Below are 22,319 nucleotides of genomic sequence, written 5' to 3'. Positions count from 1 at the left end.
CTGTCCATCCCTCAACCCACAGGGGATGTAGCTCAAATGGTAGAGCGCTCGCTTAGCATGTGAGAGGTACGGGGATCGATACCCCGCATCTCCAGGACGACTTTTGATTCTAGTTTTTAGTTTTGGGCCATGAAGAATATAATCAGATTCATATAATGATCAAATGTAGTAGTTTAGTAATTGAATTATTCAACTGAGTTAAATTGTTGGCATTAATAATTTTTGACTCATGATCACAACTTTAAAAAAAAGGTACTTTTCTTAAGCACTACTCTACAATTTAAGCTACAAATCACTTTGGGGAACCACCTATCAATTGCCAAATATCTCCTACATGGAAGCACCATTAATCTGCAAGATTATATCTGCATCCTTTTTCTCATACACCATCACTGTCTCCCTTTCATAAAATCACAGCCCCTTACATTTACCTATGCTATGTTATTCTTTAAATGCCAGAAAGGCTATAATTCTATTAAGTATATCATATAATCCATTAAAACTGTGATAAAGAAGTGTACGAAAAAAAAATAACATTAAATAAAAAAGTTATATCCTTTTTTTATTATGCAGTATTTTAAACATCTTAACAATTCAAAGTAATACAACCTAGCTATAAGAAAAATTGTAGAACCAAAGAAAGATATGATTTAACACAAATGTAGTGTGCCAATTCTTTCCATTTTGCTCTCCCCCCACCATCTACTTTTCAGTCCTTACTACCTTAATAAAATACTTTCACTTATAATCTTCCTTGTATGTTATTTTTCGTGTACAGAATGTCTATATCCTTAGAGCTAATGATAATCTTTAATTTATGACTGCTGCCATTATGCCTATTTCCAAACATATTTACATCATGCTCTAAGGGTGTAAAATTATAACAAATGTCGAAACTTGGGGATTAAGGCAAATTTCACGAAAACGAAAGTAAGCTTGTCTGCATTTGTGCAAGTGCATCAGGGACGGAAATGTTTGGCAACTGGATGCAATTAAAATTGCTGTCGATATGTTCCCACTGTCGATGGTGTTCCCACTGGGGATGTAGCTCAAGTGGTAGAGCGCTCGCTTAGCATGTGAGAGGTACGGGGATCGATACCCCGCATCTCCATATTGGCGCTAATCAAGGAGAGTTTGTAGGTATGCAATTTTGGTTTGATTATGGAAGATGAAGTTATTGAATGATAAAATCTCTGATCGACTTTGAAGCTAGAAATCAAACAACAGAAATTCTAAATTTTCAAACATCAGTTATTGCAAAACTGATCTCCTTATCCATGGTCCCTGCAGTGCATAAATGTACTATGTCTAGTTTTATATACAACTACGTCTACATGTTTGCACTATGGAATATCTATAATTTACAATACTAGCAGAAAAAATCAAGGAAAGTCATTGAGAAAGATGAAATAAGTAAATATAAAGAGCAACTTCTTGAACCACTGCCATAAAATGAGTTTTTTCCACTCTTCTCTTGTGAGCTTTCTATCCTAACTCCTTTCAGGTCTATGCCTTCAACCATTCACTTTCTCCAGGATTTCCTGGGTCTTCTACAGGTCTTCTGGAGATCTTTCATACATGGGTGATAAGTTGACTGAATTATAGAATTAGATGCAAGCAATGTGTAAAACGTAGCAAATAGCCAAAAGCTATGGACAGTTTTTCTTCCACATTTAAACAATCATTATGATCAGAGACAAGAGAGTACTGATCATACACATATTATGGTACCTCGATTATTTCTGTTGCTGTTTTTTTTTTTCGTTAAAGACTTCATATGATGCCTTAGTAGTATTCAAGAAAAAAATTTTAAGATAGGGTAATTTTCAGATATCCAAGTATGCTTAAAGAAAGTATGCCTTGGGTGATTTCTGATCTTGACAGGGTGTATATTAGTAATCCAAGGGAATGAGAATTTGGCACCATTCACTCGAGGTTTGCCAGACTATAACAGAATAATGCTGACCCATAATATTGTGTTTCTCGACATTGCCTACCAAAAGCCAGTTTTTTGTTACTTGTGGGGAGACATAATTGCTGATTAAAGTGTCTGGTACCCTTGAATGTGTGTGGAAATGGATCTTAATTTTCAATATTTCCATATATTTCTAAAAATGATAATACTGGAAATAAGCAACACTGAAAGTTAAAGAATTATAAATTTACTTTTATAACGAGAAAGCAAAAGTCCTGGTTACGAGCCAATAGCATTAAAGGAAATTTTTGGCAAACTAGTGCAACAGGCAGCGTTGCCAATCTTGTTCCCACTATCTGAAATGTTCCCACAGGGGATGTAGCTCAAATGGTAGAGCGCTCGCTTAGCATGTGAGAGGTACGGGGATCGATACCCCGCATCTCCAAGATGACTTCTGTTTATGCTAGCAATCACTGTGACATTCAAGCTATGCCCTGTATTACATAACAGTTGTAGTTGCCAGATCTTTCATTCGCCTCTGCCCAATTTAGAAAATTAGTTTTCTATTCTTTAAAGTTGCAAGGCTTATAACAATGAAACATCCATTATTTTTTATCTTGAAAAACAATACATTTCTTTGAATAACATGTTAAAATACAATTTAAGATACAAAATCACTTTAGGGAGCCATCTGTCAATTGCCAAAAATCTCCTACATGAAAGTACCATTAATCTGCAAGATTATATCTCTATCCTTTTTCTCATACATCATCACTTTCTCCCTTTCATAAAATCACAGCCCCTTACATTTACCTATGTGTTATCCTTTAAATGCCAGAAAGGCTACATTCTATTAAGTATATCATATAATCCGTTAAAACTGTGATAAATAAGTGCACCGAAAAAAATAACATTAAATAAAAAGTTATATCCTTTTTTTATTATGCAGTATTTTAAACATCTTTTAACAATTCAAAATGATACAACCTAGCTATAAGAAAAATTGTAGAACCAAAGAATGATATGATTTAACACAAATGTAGTGTGTAAATTCTTTCCATTTTGCTCTCCCCCCACCATCTACTTTTCAGTCCTTACTACCTTAATAAAATACTTTCACTTACAATCTTCCTTGTATGTTATTTTTCGTGTACAATGTCTATATCCTTAGAGCTAATGATAATCTTTAATTTATGACTGCTGCAATTATGCCTATTTCCGAACATATTTACATCATGCTCTAAGGGTGTAAAATTATAACAAATATCGAAACTTGGGGATTAAGGCAAATTTCACGAAAACGAAAGTAAGCTTGTCAGCATTTGTGCAAGTGCATCAGGGACGGAAATGTTTGGCAACTGGATGCAATTAAAATTGCTGCCGATATGTTCCCACTGTCGATGGTGTTCCCACTGGGGATGTAGCTCAAGTGGTAGAGCGCTCGCTTAGCATGTGAGAGGTACGGGGATCGATACCCCGCATCTCCATATTGGCTCTAATCAAGGAGAGTTCATAGGTATGCAATTTTGGTTTGATTATGGAAGATGAAGTTTATGGATGATAAAATCTCTGATCGACTTTGAAGCTAGAAATCAAACAACAGAAATTCTAAATTTTCAAACATCAGTTATTGCAAAACTGATCTCCTTATCCATGGTCCCTGCAGTGCATAAATGTACTATGTCTAGTTTTATATACAACTGATTCTACATGTTTGCACTATGGAATATCTATAATTTAAAATACTAGCAGAAAAAAATCAAGGAAAGTCATTGAGAAAGATGAAATAAGTAAATATAAATAGCAACTTCTTGAACCACTGCCATAAAATGAGTTTTTTCCACTCTTCTCTTGTGAGCTTTTATCCTAACTCCTTTCAGGTCTATGCCTTCAACCATTCACTTTTTCCAGGATTTCTGGGTCTTCTACAGGTCTTCTGGAGATCTTTCATACATGGATGATAAGTTGATTGAATTATAGAATTAGATGCAAGCAATGTGTAAAACGTAGCAAATAGCCAAAAGCTGTGGACAGATTTTCTTCCACATTTAAACAATCATTATGATCAGAGACAAGAGAGTACTGATCATACACATATTATGGTACCTCTATTATTTCTGTTGCTGACTTTTTTTTTTTTTCGTTAAAGACTTCATATGATGCCTTAGTAGTATTCAAGAAAAAAAAATTTTAAGATAGGGTAATTTTCAGATATCCAAGTATGATTAAAGAAAGTATGCCTTGGGTGATTTCTGATCTTGACAGGGTGTATATTAGTAATCCAAGGGAATGAGAATTTGGCACCATTCACTCGAGGTTTGCCAGACTATAACAGAATAATGCTGACCCTTAATATTGTGTTTCTCGACATTGCCTGCACCAAAAGCCAGTTTTTTGTTACTTGTGGGGAGACATAATTGCTGATTAAAGTGTCTGGTACCCTTGAATGTGTGTGGAAATGGATCTTAATTTTCAATATTTCCATATATTTCTAAAAATGATAATACTGGAAATAAGCAACACTGAAAGTTAAAGAATTATAAAATTACTTTTATAACGAGAAAGCAAAAGTCCTGGTTACGAGCCAATAGCATTAAAGGAAATTTTTGGCAAACTAGTGCAACAGGTTCTGTTGCCAATCTTGTTCCCACTATCTGAAATGTTCCCACAGGGGATGTAGCTCAAATGGTAGAGCGCTCGCTTAGCATGTGAGAGGTACAGGGATCGATGCCCCTGCATCTCCAAGATGACTTCTGTTTATGCTAGCAATCACTGTGACATTCAAGCTATGCCCTGTATTACATAACAGTTGAAGTTGCCAGATCTTTCATTCGCCTCTGCCCAATTTAGAAAATTAGTTTTCTATTCTTTAAAGTTGCAAGGCTTATAACAATGAAACATCCATTATTGTTTATCTTGAAAAACAATTCATTTCTTTGAATAACATGTTAAAATACAATTTAAGATACAAATCACTTTAGGGAGCCACCTGTCAATTGCCAAAAATCTCCTACATGAAAGTACCATTAATCTGCAAGATTATATCTCTATCCTTTTTCTCATACATCATCACTTTCTCCTTTCATAAAATCACAGCTATTTACATTTACCTATGTGTTATCCCTTTAAATGCCAGAAAGGCTATAATTCTATTAAGTATATCATATAATCCGTTAAAACTGTGATAAAGAAGTGTACCGAATAAAATAACATTAAATAAAAAGTTATATCCTTTTTTTATTATGCAGTATTTTAAACATCTTTAACAATTCAAAATAATACAACCTAGCTATAAGAAAAATTGTAGAACCAAAGAATGATATGATTTAACACAAATGTAGTGTGTCAATTCTTTCCATTTTGCTTCCCCCACCATCTACTTTTCAGTCCTTACTACCTTAATAAAATACTTTCACTTATAATCTTCCTTGTATGTTATTTTTCGTGTACAGAATGTCTATATCCTTAGAGCTAATGATAATCTTTAATTTATGAATGCTGCAATTATGCCTATTTCCGAACATATTTACATCATGCTCTAAGGGTGTAAAATTATAACACATGTCGAAACTTGGAGATTAAGGCAAATTTCACGAAAACGAAAGTAAGCTTGTCTGCATGTGTGCAAGTGCATCAGGGACGGAAATGTTTGGCAACTGGATGCAATTAAAATTGCTGTCGATATGTTCCCACTGTCGATGGTGTTCCCACTGGGGATGTAGCTCAAATGGTAGAGCACTCGCTTAGCATGTGAGAGGTACGGGGATCGATACCCTGCATCTCCATATTGGCTGTAATCAAGGAGAATTCATAAATATGCAATTTTGTTTTGATTATGGAAGATGAAGTTTATGGATGATAAAATCTCTGATCGACTTTGAAGCTAGAAATCAAACAACAGAAATTTAGATTTTCAAACATCAGTTATACTATGGAATATCTATAATTTACAATACTAGCAAAGAAAATCAAGGAAAGTCATTGAGAAAGATGAAATAAGTAAATATAAATAGCAACTTCTTGAACCACTGCCATAAAATGAGTTTTTTCCACTCTTCTCTTGTGAACTTTCTATCCTAACTCCTTTCAGGTCTATGCCTTCAACCATTCACTTTCTCCAGGATTTCCTGGTCTTCTACAGGTCTTCTGGAGATCTTTCATACATGGGTGATAAGTTGACTGAATTATAGAATTAGATGCAAGCAATGTGTAAAACGTAGCAAGTAGCCAAAAGCTGTGGATAGTTTTTTCTTCCACATTTAAACAATCATTATGATCAGAGACAAGAGAGTACTGATCATACACATATTATGGTACTTCTATTATTTCTGTTGCTGACTTTTTTTTTTTTATTAAAGACTCCATATGATGCCTTAGTAGTATTCAAGAAAAAAAAATTTTAAGATAGGGTAATTTTCAGATATCCAAGTATGCTTAAAGAAAGTATGCCTTGGGTGATTTCTGATCTTGACAGGGTGTATATTAGTAATCCAAGGGAATGAGAATTTGGCACCATTCACTCGAGGTTTGCCAGACTATAACAGAGTAATGCTGACCCTTAATATTGTGTTTTCGACATTGCCTACCAAAAGCCAGTTTTTTGTTACTTGTGGGAGACATATTGCTGATTAAAGTGTCTGGTACCTTGAATGTGTGTGGAAATGGATCTTAATTTTCAATATTTCCATATATTTCTAAAAATGATAATACTGGAAATAAGCAACACTGAAAGTTAAAGAATTATAAAATTACTTTTATAATGAGAAAGCAAAAGTCCTGATTTACGAGCCAATAGCATTAAAGGAAATTTTTGGCAAACTAGTGCAACAGGCAGCGTTGCCAATCTTGTTCCCACTATCTGAAATGTTCCCTCAGGGGATGTAGCTCAAATGGTAGAGCGTCAAAATTAGCATATGAGAGATGCGGGGATCGATCCCTGCATCTCCAAGATGACTTCTGTTTATGCTAGCAATCACTGTGACATTTTTGTTATGCCCTGTATTACATAACAGTTCCTTAGTTGCCAGATCTTTCATTCGTTTCTGCCCAATTTAGAAAATTAGTTTTCTATTCTTTAAAGTTGCAAGGCTTATAACAATGAACCATCCATTATTGTTTATCTTGAAAAACAATACATTTCTTTGAATAACATGTTAAAATACAATTTAAGATACAAAATCACTTTAGGGAGCCATCTGTCAATTGCCAAAAATCTCCTACATGAAAGTACCATTAATCTGCAAGATTATATCTCTATCCTTTTTCTCATACACCATCACTTTCTCCTTTATAAAATAAAATCACAGCCCTTACATTTACCTATGTGTTATCCTTTAAAATGAGAAAGGCAATAATTTTATTAAGTATATCAGATAATCCCGTTAAAACTGTGATAAAGAAGTGTACTGAAAAATAACATTAAATAAAGTTATATCCTTTTTTTATTATGCAGTATTTTAAACATCTTTTAACAATTCAAAATAATACAACCTAGTTATAAGAAAAATTGTAGAACCAAAGAAAGATATGATTTAACACAATTGTAGTGTGCCAATTCTTTCCATTTTGCTCTCCCCACCATCTACTTTTCAGTCCTTACTACCTTAATAAAATACTTTCACTTATAATCTTCCTTGTATGTTATTTTCGTGTACAGAATGTCTATATCCTTAGAGCTAATGATAATCTTTAATTTATGACTGCTGCAATTATGCCTATTTCCGAACATATTTACATCATGCTCTAGGGTGTAAAATTATAACAAATGTCGAAACTTGGAGATTAAGGCAAATTTCACGAAAACAAAAGTAAACTTGTCTGCATTTGTGCAAAGTGCATCAGGACGGAAATGTTTGGCAACTGGATGCAATTAAAATTGCTGTCGATATGTTCCCACTGTCGATGGTGTTCCACTGGGGATGTAACTCAAATGGTAGAGCATTCCGCTTAGCATGTGAGAGGTATTGGGATCGATACCCTGCATCTCCATATTGGCCCTAATCAAGGAGAATTCATAGGTATACAATTTTGGTTTGATTATGGAAGATGAAGTTTATGGATGATAAAATCTCTGATCGATTTTGAAGCTAGAAATCAAACAACAGAAATTCTAGATTTTCAAACATCAGTTATTGCAAAACTGATCTCCTTATCCATGGTCCCTGCAGTGCATAAATGTACTGTCTAGTTTTATATACAACTACGTCTACATGTTTGCACTATGAAATATCTATAATTTACAATACTAGCAAAAAAAATCAAGGAAAGTCATTGAGAAAGATGAAATAAGTAAATATAAATAGCAACTTCTTGAACCACTGCCATAAAATGAGTTTTTTCCACTCTTCTCTTGTGAGCTTTCTATCCTAACTCCTTTCAGGTCTATGCCTTCAACCATTCACTTTCTCCAGGATTTCTTGGTCTTCTACAGGTCTTCTGGAGATCTTTCATACATGGATGATAAGTTGATTGAATTATAGAATTAAGATGCAAGCAATGTGTAAAACGTAGCAAATAGCCAAAAGCTGTGGACAGATTTTTTCCACATTTAAACAATCATTATGATCAGAGACAAGAGAGTACTGATCATACACATATTATGGTACCTCTATTATTTCTGTTGCTGACTTTTTTTTTTTTTTTAAAGACTTCATATGATGCCTTACTAGTATACAAGAAAAAAATTTTAAGATAGGGTAATTTTCAGATATCCAATAGTATGAAAGAAAGTATGCCTTGGGTGATTTCTGATCTTGACAGGGTGTATATTAGTAATCCAAGGGAATGAGAATTTGGCACCATTCACTGAGGTTTTACCAGACTATAACAGAATAATGCTGACCCATAATATTGTGTTTCTCGACATTGCCTACCAAAAGCCAGTTTTTTTGTTACTTGTGGGAGACATAATTGCTGATTAAAGTGTCTGGTACCCTTGAATGTGTGGAAATGGATCTTAATTTTCAATATTTCCATATATTTCTAAAAATGATAATACTGGAAATAAGCAACACTGAAAGTTAAAGAATTATAAAATTACTTTTATAACGAGAAAGCAAAAGTCCTGGTTACGAGCCAATAGCATTAAAGGAAATTTTTGGCAAACTAGTGCAACAGGCAGCGTTGCCAATCTTGTTCCCACTATCTGAAATGTTCCCACAGGGGATGTAGCTCAAATGGTAGAGCGCTCGCTTAGCATGTGAGAGGTACGGGGATCGATACCCTGCATCTCCAAGATGACTTCTGTTTATGTTAGCAATCACTGGAACATTCAAGCTATGCCCTGTATTCATAACAGTTGTAGTTGCAGATCTTTCATTCAAATCTGCCCAATTTAGAAAATTAGTTTTCTATTCTTTAAAGTTGCAAGGCTTATAACAATGAAACATCCATTATTGTTTATCTTGAAAAACAATTCATTTCTTTGAATAACATGTTAAAATACAATTTAAGCTACAAATCACTTTAGGGAGCCACCTGTCAATTGCCAAAAATCTCCTACATGAAAGTACCATTAATCTGCAAGATTATATCTCTATCCTTTTTCTCATACACCATCACTTTCTCCCTTTCATAAAATCACAGCCCCTTACATTTACCTAAGAGTTATCCTTTAAATGCCAGAAAGGCTATAATTCTATTAAGTATATCATATATTCCATTAAAATTGTGATAAAGAAGTGTACTGAAAAAAATAACATAAGGTAAAACGTGATAACCTTTTTTTTATTATGCAGTATTTTAAATATCTTTTAAAAATTCAAAATAATACAGCCTAGCTATAAAAAAGGTAGAATCAAAGAAAGATACGATTTAACACAAATGTAGTGTGTCAATTCTTTCCATTATGCTCTCCCCCCACCTTCCACCTTTCAATCCTTACTACCTTTATAAAATGCTTACATTCATAATCTTCCTTGTATGTTATTTTTCATGTACAGAATGTCTACAACCTTAAAGCTAATGGTAATCTTTAATTTATGACTGTTGTAATTATGCCTACTTCAGAACATATTTACATTATTCTCTAAAGGTATAAAATCATAACAAATGCCGAAACTTGGGGATTAAGGCAAATTTCACGAACAAGAAAGTAAGCGTGTCTGCATATGTGGCAAGTGCATCAGACACGGAAATGTTTGGCAATTGGATGTAATCAAAACTGCCGTCGATGTGTTCCCACTGTCAATGGTGTTCCCACTGGGGATGTAGCTCAAATGGTAGAGCGCTCGCTTAGCATGTGAGAGGTACGGGGATCGATACCCCGCATCTCCATATTGACTTTAATCGTGGAAAATTCATAGGTATGCAATTTCAGTTTTATTATGGAAGATGAAGTTTATGGATGATAAAATCTCTGATTGACTTTGAAGCTACAAGTCAAACAACAGAAATTCTAAATTTTCAAACATCACTTATTGCCAGACAGACCTCCTTATCCATTGTCCATGAAATGCATAAATGTACTATGTCTAGTTTTATATACAGTTACGTCTAAATTTTTGTACTATGGAATATCTGTAATTTACAATACTAGAAGAGAAAATCAAGGAAAGTCTTTGGAGGAAGATGAAATAAGTAAATATAAGAAAGAGCAACTTCTTAAACCACACCTATAAAATGAGTTTTTTCCACTCTTCTCTTGTGAGCTTTCTACCTTAACTCCTTTCAGGTCTATGTCTTCAACTATTCACTTTCTCCAGGATTTCCTGGGTCTTCTACAGGTCTTCTAGAGATCCTTTATTCATGGATGTTAAGTTGATTGAATTATCTAATTAAATGCAAGCAACGTCTAAAACGTAACAAATAGTTAAAAACTTTGGACACAGTTTTTTCACCTTTAAAGGATCATTATGATTATACTGAGGAAATTTTGTCAAAGACTTCATACGATGTTTAGTATTATTTAAGAAAAAAAAAATTGAAGATAGGGTGATTTTCAGATATACAAATTTAAACAATGCCTTTGGGTGATCATGATCCTGACAGGGTATGTATTAGTAATCCAAGGGAATGAGAATTTGGCAGCATTCACTTGAGGTTTGCCAGAATATAACAGAATAATGCTGACTCATACTGCATTTCTCAACATTGCCTACCAAAAGCCAGTTTTTATTATTTGTGGGGAGATTTAATTGCTGATGAGAGTGTCTGGTACTTTTGAATGGGTATAAAATGGCATCTTAATTTTCAATATTTCCATATATTTCTAAAAAAAAATAATACTGGAAATAAGCAACACTGAAGGTTAAATAATTATGAAATTAATTTTATAACGAAAAAGCAAAAGTCCTGGTTACGAGGAAATAGCATTAAGGGAAATATTTGGCAAAGTAGTGCAACAGGCAGCGTTGCCAATCTTGTTCCCACTATTTGAAATGTTCCCACAGGGGATGCAGCTCAAATGGTAGAGCGCTTGCTTAGCATGTGAGAGGTACGGGGATCGATACCCCACATCTCCAAGATGACTTCTGTTCATGCTAGCAATCACTGTGACATGCGTGCTATGCCCTGTATCACATGACTGTGGAAGCTGCCAGATCTTTCATTCGCCTCTGCTCTCTTTAGAAAGTTAGTTTACTATTCTTTAAAGTTGCAAGGATTATAATAATAAAACATCCATTACTGTTTTCCTTGAAAAAAATCCATTTCTTTGAATAACATGTTAAGATAATTCTCCTAAATATTGTCAGCAGGAATCTTATTATCTATAACAAGCTTTTCAAATTTATTTACTGTGTGTGTGTAAAATATATTATAAGATTAAATGCAAAAATTTTGAAAACTCGAAAAACCCAGACCTTCGGAATAGTTTTTCTCACTTTAAACTGGAGATACAGATTAGAAACAAGTAAGCAATATTCATAAACATATGACTGTGTTTTGATTATAAACATTAGCTAACATCTGTATTCTTCTTATGCCAGAGATTCTATTCATGTTTAAATATTATTCATTAAAGACCAAGTTTTAAATTAGAGCAGTTTCTAAATACCCAAAATGGTCTTAAAGAAAGCGTACTATTAGTGCTTTATGGAACTGGTATGGTATCAGAATTTCAAGTGAATGTCAGTTTAGCACACAACATTCTACATGGTACGCAACCCAAGCATCCACTTGAAATTTCAACTGAAAGTTCTGCTTATAATGCTAGTGTATGATATAACAAAAATTGCTTGGAGTGTTGCGTCATTATCGAGATTTAAAATAATTTAGGCCATGATTGCATTATTTATAAAATATAGCATGTAAATATAACAAATCAGTCTTACCTAACAGAAAAAGATATATATATTAGTTTGGTGTATGAAAGTGCCTGATACTTTGAATGTGTATACCAGTACATTTTAATTTTGTCTATTTCCTTAAATTCGTGTATAAATCACAAAAATGAATTAATAGAAAGCGACATTCGAATTTAAAGAAAATAAGGCAATAATTTTATTAAAGTGAAATAGAAAATATAGTTATGAACCAACAGTATCAAGAGAAATTATAATACTTGGCAACCAAGTGAAAGAGACAGTGTTGCCAATCCTGGTCACACTGTCCATCCCTCAACCCACAGGGGATGTAGCTCAAATGGTAGAGCGCTCGCTTAGCATGTGAGAGGTACGGGGATCGATACCCCGCATCTCCAGGACGGCTTTTCCTTCTACTTCTTAGTTTTGGGACATGAAGAATATAATCAGATTCATAACATAATGATCAAATGTAGTAGTTTAGTAATTAAATTATTAAACTGAGTTAAATTGTCTGCACTAATAATTTTTGACTCACGATCACAGCTTTCAAAAAATGTACTTTTCTTCAGCACTCCTCTACAATTTAAGCTACAAATCACTTTGGGGAGCCACCTGTCAATTGCCAAATATCTCCTACATGTAAGTACCACTAATCTGCAAGATTATATCTATCATTTTTCTCATACACCATCACTTTCTCCCTTTCATAAAATCACAGCCCCTTACATTTACCTATGTGTTATCCGTTAAATGCCAGAAAGGCTGTAATTTATTAAGTATATCATATAATCCATTAAAACTGTGAGAAAGAAGTGTAATGAAAAAATAACATAAGATAAAAAGTGATAACCTTTTTTTATTATGCAGTATCTTTTAACAATTCAAAATAATACAGCTTAACTATAAGAAAAAGGTAGAATCAAAGAAAGATATGATTTAACACACATGTAATGTGTCAATTCTTTCCATTATGCTCTGCCCCCATCTTCCACCTTTTAGTCCTTACTACTTTTATGAAATGCTTTCACTCATAATCTTCCATTGTATGTTATTTTTCGTGTACAGAATGTCTACAACCTTAAAGCTAATGATAATCTTTAATTTATGACTGCTGCAATTATGCGTATTTCAGGACATAGTTACATCATTCTCTAAACGTGTAAAATCATAACAATTGTCGAAAGTTGGGGATTAAGGCAAATTTCACGAACAACGTAAGTAAGCTTGTCTGCATATGTGGCAAGTGCATCAGAGATGGAAATGTTTGGCAATTGGATGCAATTGAAATTGCCGTCGATGTGTTCCCACTGTCGATGGTGTTCCCACTAGGGATGTAGCTCAAATGGTAGAGCGCTCGCTTAGCATGTGAGAGGTACGGGGATCGATACCCCGCATCTCCATATTGACTTTAATCAAGGAGAATTCAAAGGCATGCAATTTTGGTTTGAATATGGAAGATGAAGTTTATGGATGATAAAATCTCTGATCGATTTTTGAAGCTAGAAATCAAACAAAAGAAATTCTGAATTTCCAAACATCAGTTATTGCAAAAATTGATCTCCTTATATGTGGTCTCTGAAATGCATAAATGTACTATGCCTAGTTTTATATACAACTATGTCTACATGTTTGTACTATGGAATATCTATAATTTACAATACTAACAGAAAAAAATCAGGGAAAGTCATTGGAGGAAGATGAAATAAGTAAATATAAATAGCAACTTCTTGAACCACTGCTATAAAATGAGTTTTTTCCACTCTTCTCTTGTGAGCTTTCTACCCTAAATGTTTTCAGGTCTATGTCTACAACTATTCACTTTCTCCAGGATTTCTTGGGTTTTCTACAGGTCCTCTGGAGATCTTTCATACATGGATATTAAGTTGATTAAATTATAAAATTAAATGCAAGCAACGTCTAAAACGTAACAAATAGCCAAAAACTGTGGACATAGTTTTTTCCACATTTAAAGAATCATTATGATCAGAGACAAGGTACTGAAATACACATATCAAACCTTTATTATTTCTGTTTGATGTTGTTTTTTTTTTTTTTTTTTTGTCAAAGACTTCATATGATGTCTTAGTAGTATTTAAGAAAAAAATTTAAAGATAGGGTGATTTTCAGATATACAAATAGGCTTAAAGAAAGTATGCCTTGGGTGATTTCTGATCTTAAGGGGGTATATATTAGTAATCCAAGGGAATGAGAATTTGGCAGCATTCACTTGAGGTTTGCCAGACTATAACAGAATAATGCTGACTCATAATGCGTTTCTCAACATTGCCTACCAAAAGCCAGTTTTTGTTATTTATGGGGAGATATAATTGCTGATTAAAGTGTCTGGTACCCTTGAATGGGTATAAAAATGCATCTTAATTTTCAATATTTCCATATATTTCTAAAAAAAATAATAATATTGGAAATAACCAACACTGAAGGTTAAATAATTATGAAATTAATTTTATAACAAGAAAGCAAAAGTCCTGGTTACGAGGAAATAGCATTAAGGGAAATATTTGGCAAAGTAGTGCAACAGGCAGCGTTGCCAATCTTGTTCCCACTATTTGAAATGTTCCCACAGGGGATGTAGCTCAAATGGTAGAGCGCTCGCTTAGCATGTGAGAGGTACGGAGATCGATACCCCGCATCTCCAAGGTAACTTCTGTTTATGCTAGCAATCACTGTGACATGCGTGCTATGCCCTGTATCACATGACTGTGGTAGTTGCCAGATCTTTCATTCGCCTCAGCTCTCTTTAGAAAGTTAGTTTTCTATTCTTTAAAGTTGCAAGGCTTATAATAATAAAATATCCATTACTGTTTTTCTTGAAAAAAATCCATTTCTTTGAATAACATGTTAAAATAATTCTCCTAATTATTGTCAACAGGAACCTTATTACCTATAACCAGCTTTTCAAATTTATTTACTGTGTAAAATATATTATAACATTAAATGCAAAATTTTGAAAACTCGAAAAACCCAGACCTTCAGAATAGTTTTTCTCACTTTAAAATGGATATAAAGATTAGAAACAAGCGAGCAATATTCATAAACATATCATTGTGTTTTGATTATTAACATTAGCTAACATCTGCATTTTTTCTTATGCCAGAGATTCTATTCATGCTTAAATATTATTCATTAAAGACCAAGTTTTCAATTAGGGCTGTTTCTAAATACCCAAAATGGTCTTTGAGAAAGTGTACTACTGTGTTAGTGCTTTATGGCACTGGCATGGTATCAGGATTTCAAGGGAATGTTAGTTTAGCACACAAAATTCTACATGGTATCAAACCCAAGCATCCACTCTGAAATTTCAACTGAAATTTGTGTTTGTAATCCTAATGTATGATATAACATAAGATATAGCATTTAAATATCATAAATAAGTGTAACCCAACATAACAAGATATATTAGTTTGGTGTACGAAAGTGCCTGATACCTTGAATGTGTATACCAGTAATCTTAATTTTGTCTATTTCCTTAAATTCGTGTATAAATCACAAAAATGAATTAATAGAAAGGTGTAACATTCGAATTTAAAGAAAATATGGCAAAAATTTTATTAAAGTAAAATAGAAAATATCCTGGTTATGAAACAACAGCATCAAGAGAAATACTTGGCAACCAAGTGCAAGAGACAGTGTTGCCGATCCTGGTCACACTGTCCATCCCTCAACCCACAGGGGATGTAGCTCAAATGGTAGAGCGCTCGCTTAGCATAATTGCAGCAGTCATAAATTAAAGATTATCATTAGCTCTAAGGATATAGACATTCTGTACACGAAAAATAACATAATAGGAGGATTGTGAGTGAAAGCATTTTATTAAGGTAGTAAGGATTGAAAGGTGGGTGGTGGGGGGAGAGCAAAATGGAAAGAATTGACACACTACTTTTGTGTTAAATCATATCTTTCTTTGATTCTACAATTTTTCTTATAGTTAGGTTTTATTATTTGGAATTGTTAAAAGATATTTAAAATACTGCATAATAAAAAAAGGATATAACTTTTTATCTCATGTTATTTTTTTTTTGGTACACTTCTTTATCACAGTTTTAATGGATTATATGATATACTTAACAGAATTATAGCCTTTCTGGTACTTAAAGATGTAGGTAAATAGGGCTGATTTTATGAAATGGAGAAAGTGATGGTGTATGAGAAAACGGATAGAGATATGATCTTGCAGATTAATGGTACGTCCATGTAAGAGATATTTGGCAACTGACAGATGGCTCCTGAAAGTGATTTGTAGCTTAAATTTTAGAGTAGTGCTTAAGAAAAGTACGCTTTTTAAAGCTGTGATCATGGGTCAAAAATTATTAATGTAGACAATTTAACTCAGTTTGAAAACTTAATGACTAAATTACTACATTTGATCATTATATGAATCTGATTATATTCTTCATGGCCCAAAACTAAAAACTAGAAGCAAAAATTCGTCCTGGAGATGCGGGGGTATCGATCCCTTAACTCCTCACATGCTAAGTTTAGCGCTCTACCATTTGAGCTACATCCTGTGGGGTTGAGGGATGGACAGTGTGACCAGGATTGGCAACACTGTCTCTTGCACTTGGTTTGCCAAGTATTTCTCTTGATGCTGTTGGTTCATAACCAGGATATTTTCTATTTTACAGTTTTTTTAATAAAATTATTGCCATATTTTCTTTAAATTCGAATGTTGCACCTTTCTATTAATTCATTTTCGTGATTTATACACGAATTTAAGGAAAGAGACAAAATTAAGATTACTGGTATACACATTGAAAGGTATCAGGCACTTTCATAAGCCAAATTAATATAACTTGTTCTGTTGGGTAATACTTATTAATTATATTTACATGCCATATTTTATAAATAATGCAATCATGACCTAAATTATTTTAAATATCGATAATGACACAACGCTCCAAGCAATTTTATGTTATAACATTAGGATTATTAAGCACAACATTCAGTTGAAATCAGTGGATCTTCTCGGTTTTGCACCATGTAGAATGTTGTGTGCTAAACTGACATTCCCTTGAAATCCTGATACCATGCCAGTGCCATAAAGCACTAACACAGTAGTACACTTTCTCAAAGACCATTTTGGGTATTTAGAAATAGCCCTAATTTAAAACTTGGTCTTTAATGAATAATGTTTAACCATGAAAAGAATCTCTGGCATAAGAAGAATACAGATGTTGGCTAACGTTAATAATCAAAACGCAGTTATATGTTTATGAATATTGCTTGCTTGTTTCTAATCTTTGTCTCCATTTTAAAGTGAGAAAAACTATTCTGAAAGTCTGGGTTTTTTGAGTTTCCAAAATTCTTGCATATAATTTTATAATATATTTTACATATGCAGTAAATAAATTTGAAAAGCTGGTTATAGATAATAAGATTCCTGTTGACAATATTTAGGAGAATTATTTTAACATGTTATTCAAAGAAGGGGATTATTTTTCAAGAAAAATAGTAATGGATATTTTTATTATTACAAGCCTTGCAACTTGACAGAATTGAAAACTAGCTTTCTAAAGAGATCAGAGGGGAATGAAAGATCTGGCAACTACCATAGTCATGTGATACAGGGCATAACTTGAATGTCACAGTGATTGCTAGCATAAAGAAGTTACCTTGGAGATGCGGGGTATCGATCCCCGTACCTCTCACATGCTAAGCGAGCGCTCTACCATTTGAGCTACATCCCCTGTGGGAACATTTCAGATAGTGGGAACAAGACTGGCAACACTGTCAGTTCAACTACTTTGCCAAATATTTCCCTAAATGCTATTGGCTCGTAACCAGGACTTTTGCTTTCTCATTATAAAATTAAGTTCATAATTATTTAACTTTCAGTGCTGCTTATTTCCAGTATTTTTTTTTTTTTTAGAAATATATGGAAATATTGAAAATTAAGATGCATTTTTATACCCATTCAAGGGTACCAGACACTTTAATCAGCAGTTATATCTCCCTACAAATAAAAAAAACTGGCTTTTGGTAGACAATGTTGAGAAACGCATATGAGTTAGCATTATTCTGTTATAGTCTGGTAAACCTCAAGTGAATGCTGCCAAATTCTCATTTCCTTGGATTACTAATATATACCTTGTCAAGATCATAAATCGCCTAAGGCATACTTTCTTTAAGCCTATATGAGTATCTGATAATCACGCTATGTTCAAATTTTTTTCTTGAATAATACTAAGCATCATATAAAGTCTCTAACAAAATTTTGTCTATAATCATAATAATCATTTAAATGTAAAAAAAAACTATGTCCAGAGTTTTTAACTATTTTTTACATTTTAGACATTGCATGCATCTAATTTTATAATTCAATCACCTTAATATCCATGTATGAAAGATCTCCAGAAGACCTGTACAAGACCCAAGAAATCCTGGAGAAAGTGAACAGTTGAAGACATGGACCTGAAAGGAGTTAAGGTAGAAAGCTCGCCTAAGAAGAATGGAAAAAACTCATTTTGTAGCAGTGATTCAATAAGTTGCTGTTTCTTATATTTACTTATTTCATCTTCCTCCAATGACTTTCCTTGATTTTTTCTGTTGGTATTGTAAACTGTAGATATGTCATAGCACTAAAATTGAGATGTAGTTGCATATAAAACTAGACATAGTACATTTATGCATTTCAGGTACCATGGATATGGAGATCAGTCTGGCAATAACTTATATTGGAAAATTTAGAATTTCTGTTGTTTGATTTCTGGTTTTAAAGTCGATCAGAGATTTTATTATCCATAAACTTCATCTTCCATAATAAAATGAAATTGCACACCTATGGATTCTCCTTTGATTAAATTTCAATATGGAGATGCGGGGTATCGATCCTTCGCTCTCTACATGCTTTAAGCGAGCGCTCTACCATTTGAGCTACATCCCCAGTGGGAACACCATCGAAAGTGGGAACATGTCGACGGCAATTTTTATTGCATTCATTTGCCAAACATTTCCGTCTCTGATGCACTTGCCACATATGCAGACATGTTTACTTTCGTTGTTTGTGAAATTTGCTTTAATCCCCAAGTTTCCACATTTTTGTCTTTTTACACATTAGAGCATGATATAAATATTTCCTGAAATGGGCATAATTGCAGCAGTCATAAATCAAAGATTATCATTAGCTCTAAGGTTATAGACATTCTGTACATGAAAACTATCATACAAGGAGGATTATAAATGAAAGCATTTTATAAAGATAGTAAGGATTGAAAGGTGAAAGGTGGGGGGAGAGCATAATGGAAAGAATTGACACTACATTTATGTTAAATCATATCTTTCTTTCGTTTTGCTATTTTTGTTATGGTTAGATAATAAAAAAAGAGGACATAAATTTTTATCGCATGTTATTTATTTTCTGTACACTCCTTTATCACAGTTTTAATGGATTATATGATATACTTGATAGAATTATAGCTTTTCTGGCATTTAAAGGACGACACATAGGTAATGGTAAGGGCTGTGATTTTATGAAAGGGAGAAAGTGGTGTGATATGAGAAAGAGAATAGAGATAAGATTTTATAGATTAATGCTACTTCCATGTAGTAGGTATTTGAAAATCGAGAGGTGGCTCCCTAATGTGATTTGTAGCTTAATTTAAATAGTAGAATAGTACTTAGGAGAAATACATTTTTTTTAAAGCTGTTATCATGAGTCAAAATTATTAATACAGGTAATTTAACTCAGTTTAATAATTTAATTACTAAACTGCTACATTTGATCATTATATTAAGAATCTGATTATGTTCGTCATGGTCCAAAACTAAAAACTAAAGCAAAAGTCGTCCTGGAGATGCGGGTATCGATCCCCGTACTCTCTCACATGCTGCGAGCGCTCTACCATTTGAGCTACATCCCCTGTGGGAACACTTCAGATAGTGGGAACAAGATTGGCAACACTGTCTGTTGCTCTACTTGCCAAATATTTCCTGAATGCTATTGGCTCATAACCAGATTTTTGCTTTCGCTATAAAATTAATTTCATAATTCTTTAACTTTCAGTGCTGCTTATTTCCAGTATTATTTTTCTTTTAAATATATGGAAATATTGAAAATTAAGATGCATTTTAAAACCCATTCAAGGGTACCAGACACTTTTAATCAGCACATTATGAGTGAGCATTATTCTGTTATAGTCTGACAAACCTTAGTGAATACTGAATTCTCATTCCCTTGGATTATTTATACATACCCAGACAAGATCATAAATCACTCAAGGCGTATTTTGTTCAAGACTATTGGGTATCTGAAAAGCACCTTATCTTAATATGTTTTTTCTTGAGAACAATACAAAGGCATCATATGAAGTCTTTTAAAAGAAAACACAACAACGGCAGCAGCAGAAATAATAGAGGTACCATAATATGTGTATGATCAGTACTCTGTCTCTGATCATAATGATTCTTTTAAATGTGAAAAAACTATATCCACAGTTTTTGGCTATTTGTTATTGCTTTAGACATTACATGTATTTAATTTTATAATTCAATCAACTTATTATCCATGTATGAAAGATCTCAGAAGACCTGAAGAAGACCCAAGAACTCCTGGAGAAAGTGGGTAGTTGAAGACTTAGACCTGAAAGGAGTTAATGTAGAAAGCTCACAAGAGAAGAGTGGAAAAACTTATTTTATAGCAGTAGTTCAAGAAGTTTGCTATTTTTATATTTATCTATTTCATCTTCCTCCAAAGACTTTTCTTGATTTTTCGGCTAGTATTGTAAATTATAGATATTCCATAGCACTAAATTCAGATGTAGTTGTATATAATCCAGACACAGTACAGTTGTGCATTTTGGGACCATGCATAAGGAGATCAGTCTGGCAATAATTGATATTGGAAAATTTAGAATTTCTGTTTTTGATTTCTAGTTTCAAAGTCGATCAGAGATTTTATCGTCCATAAACTTCATCTTTCATAATCAAACCGAAATTGCACACCTATGAATTCTCCTTGATTAAAGTCAATATGGAGATGCGGGGTATCGATCCCCGTACCTCTCACATGCTAAGCGAGCGCTCTACCATTTGAGCTACATCCCCAGTGGGAACATTATCGAAAGTGGGAACACATCGATGGCAATTTTTATTGCATTCATTGGCCAAACATTTCCGTCTCTGATGCACTTGCCACATATGTAGACATGTTTACTTTTGTTGTTTGTGAAATTACTTAATCCCCAAATTTCGACATTTGTTATGATTTTACACGTTTAGAGCATGATGTAACTATGTCCGGAAATAGGCATAATTCCAACAGTCATAAATTAAAGATTATCATTAGCTCGAAGGTTGTAGACATTCTGTACATGAAAACTAACTTACAAGGAGGATTATAAATGAAAGCATTTTATAAAGGTATTAAGGATTGAAAGGGGGATGGTGGGGGAAGATCATAATGGAAAGAATTGACAAATTACAATTGTGTTAAATCATGTCTTTTCTTTTTGATTTTACCAATTTTTATTATTGTTATGTTGCATTATTTTGAATTGTTGGAAATATTTTTAAATACTGCATAAAAAGAAAAAGGATGTCATTTTTTATCTTTTGTTATTTTTTCTGTACACATCTTTTTCACAGTTTTTAACATAGAAAGGTTAGCTTCTTTATGGCTAGGTAGGGGGAATCTGTGAACTCTGTTGTCAATGAACATGGTCGTTGTAATGCCATATCAGATAAGCAAATCAGTCAAACTAACCTTCTTCACTGTTTAATATTCTGTGATTAACTGGCGTTTAAAGGACAACACATAGTGGTAAATGCAGCGGATGTGATTTTATGAAAGGAGAAAGTGATGTGTATGAGAAAAAGGATAGAGATATAATCTTGTAGATTATTCTACTTACATGGCATGTTGGCAACCGACAGATGGCTCCCTAAAGTGATTTAGCTAGAGTTGTGCTTAAGAAAGGTACACTTTTTTCAAAACTGTGACCTCGAGTCAAATATTATTAATGCAGAACAATTTAACTCAATTTAATAATTTAATTACTAAACTGCTACATTCGATCATTATATGAATCTGATTATATTCGTCATGGCCCAAAACTAAGAACTAAGTAAAAGTAGTCCTGGAGATGCGGGTATCGATCGTACCTCTCACATGCTAAGCGAGCGCTCTACCATTTGAGCTACATCCC

General features: G+C 33.4%; 1 protein-coding gene and 6 non-coding genes across 7 annotated transcripts in view; 6 read left to right on the top strand and 1 right to left on the bottom strand.

Moving 5' to 3' along the window:
* LOC136851878 (probable phospholipid-transporting ATPase IIB) overlaps nt 1–22,319 on the top strand; it is a 351,307-nt gene that overhangs the window by 302,808 nt on the left and 26,180 nt on the right. The gene's annotated exons all lie outside the window — the stretch shown is intronic.
* Nucleotides 1,039–1,111, top strand: TRNAA-AGC (transfer RNA alanine (anticodon AGC)). The gene has a single exon. It is a non-coding gene; the product is annotated as a tRNA-Ala (tRNA).
* On the top strand, nt 2,288–2,360 carry TRNAA-AGC (transfer RNA alanine (anticodon AGC)). Its single transcript has one exon. It is a non-coding gene; the product is annotated as a tRNA-Ala (tRNA).
* Nucleotides 3,330–3,402, top strand: TRNAA-AGC (transfer RNA alanine (anticodon AGC)). Its single transcript has one exon. It is a non-coding gene; the product is annotated as a tRNA-Ala (tRNA).
* Nucleotides 10,117–10,189, top strand: TRNAA-AGC (transfer RNA alanine (anticodon AGC)). Its single transcript has one exon. It is a non-coding gene; the product is annotated as a tRNA-Ala (tRNA).
* Nucleotides 12,482–12,554, top strand: TRNAA-AGC (transfer RNA alanine (anticodon AGC)). The gene has a single exon. It is a non-coding gene; the product is annotated as a tRNA-Ala (tRNA).
* Nucleotides 17,792–17,864, bottom strand: TRNAA-AGC (transfer RNA alanine (anticodon AGC)). The gene has a single exon. It is a non-coding gene; the product is annotated as a tRNA-Ala (tRNA).

This window comes from Macrobrachium rosenbergii, chromosome 24, assembly GCF_040412425.1.
Source record: "Macrobrachium rosenbergii isolate ZJJX-2024 chromosome 24, ASM4041242v1, whole genome shotgun sequence".
NCBI classification, from domain to species: domain Eukaryota; kingdom Metazoa; phylum Arthropoda; class Malacostraca; order Decapoda; family Palaemonidae; genus Macrobrachium; species Macrobrachium rosenbergii.
Note: the sequence above shows the minus strand (reverse complement) of the source record. Positions and strands in the feature narration are given on the sequence as shown.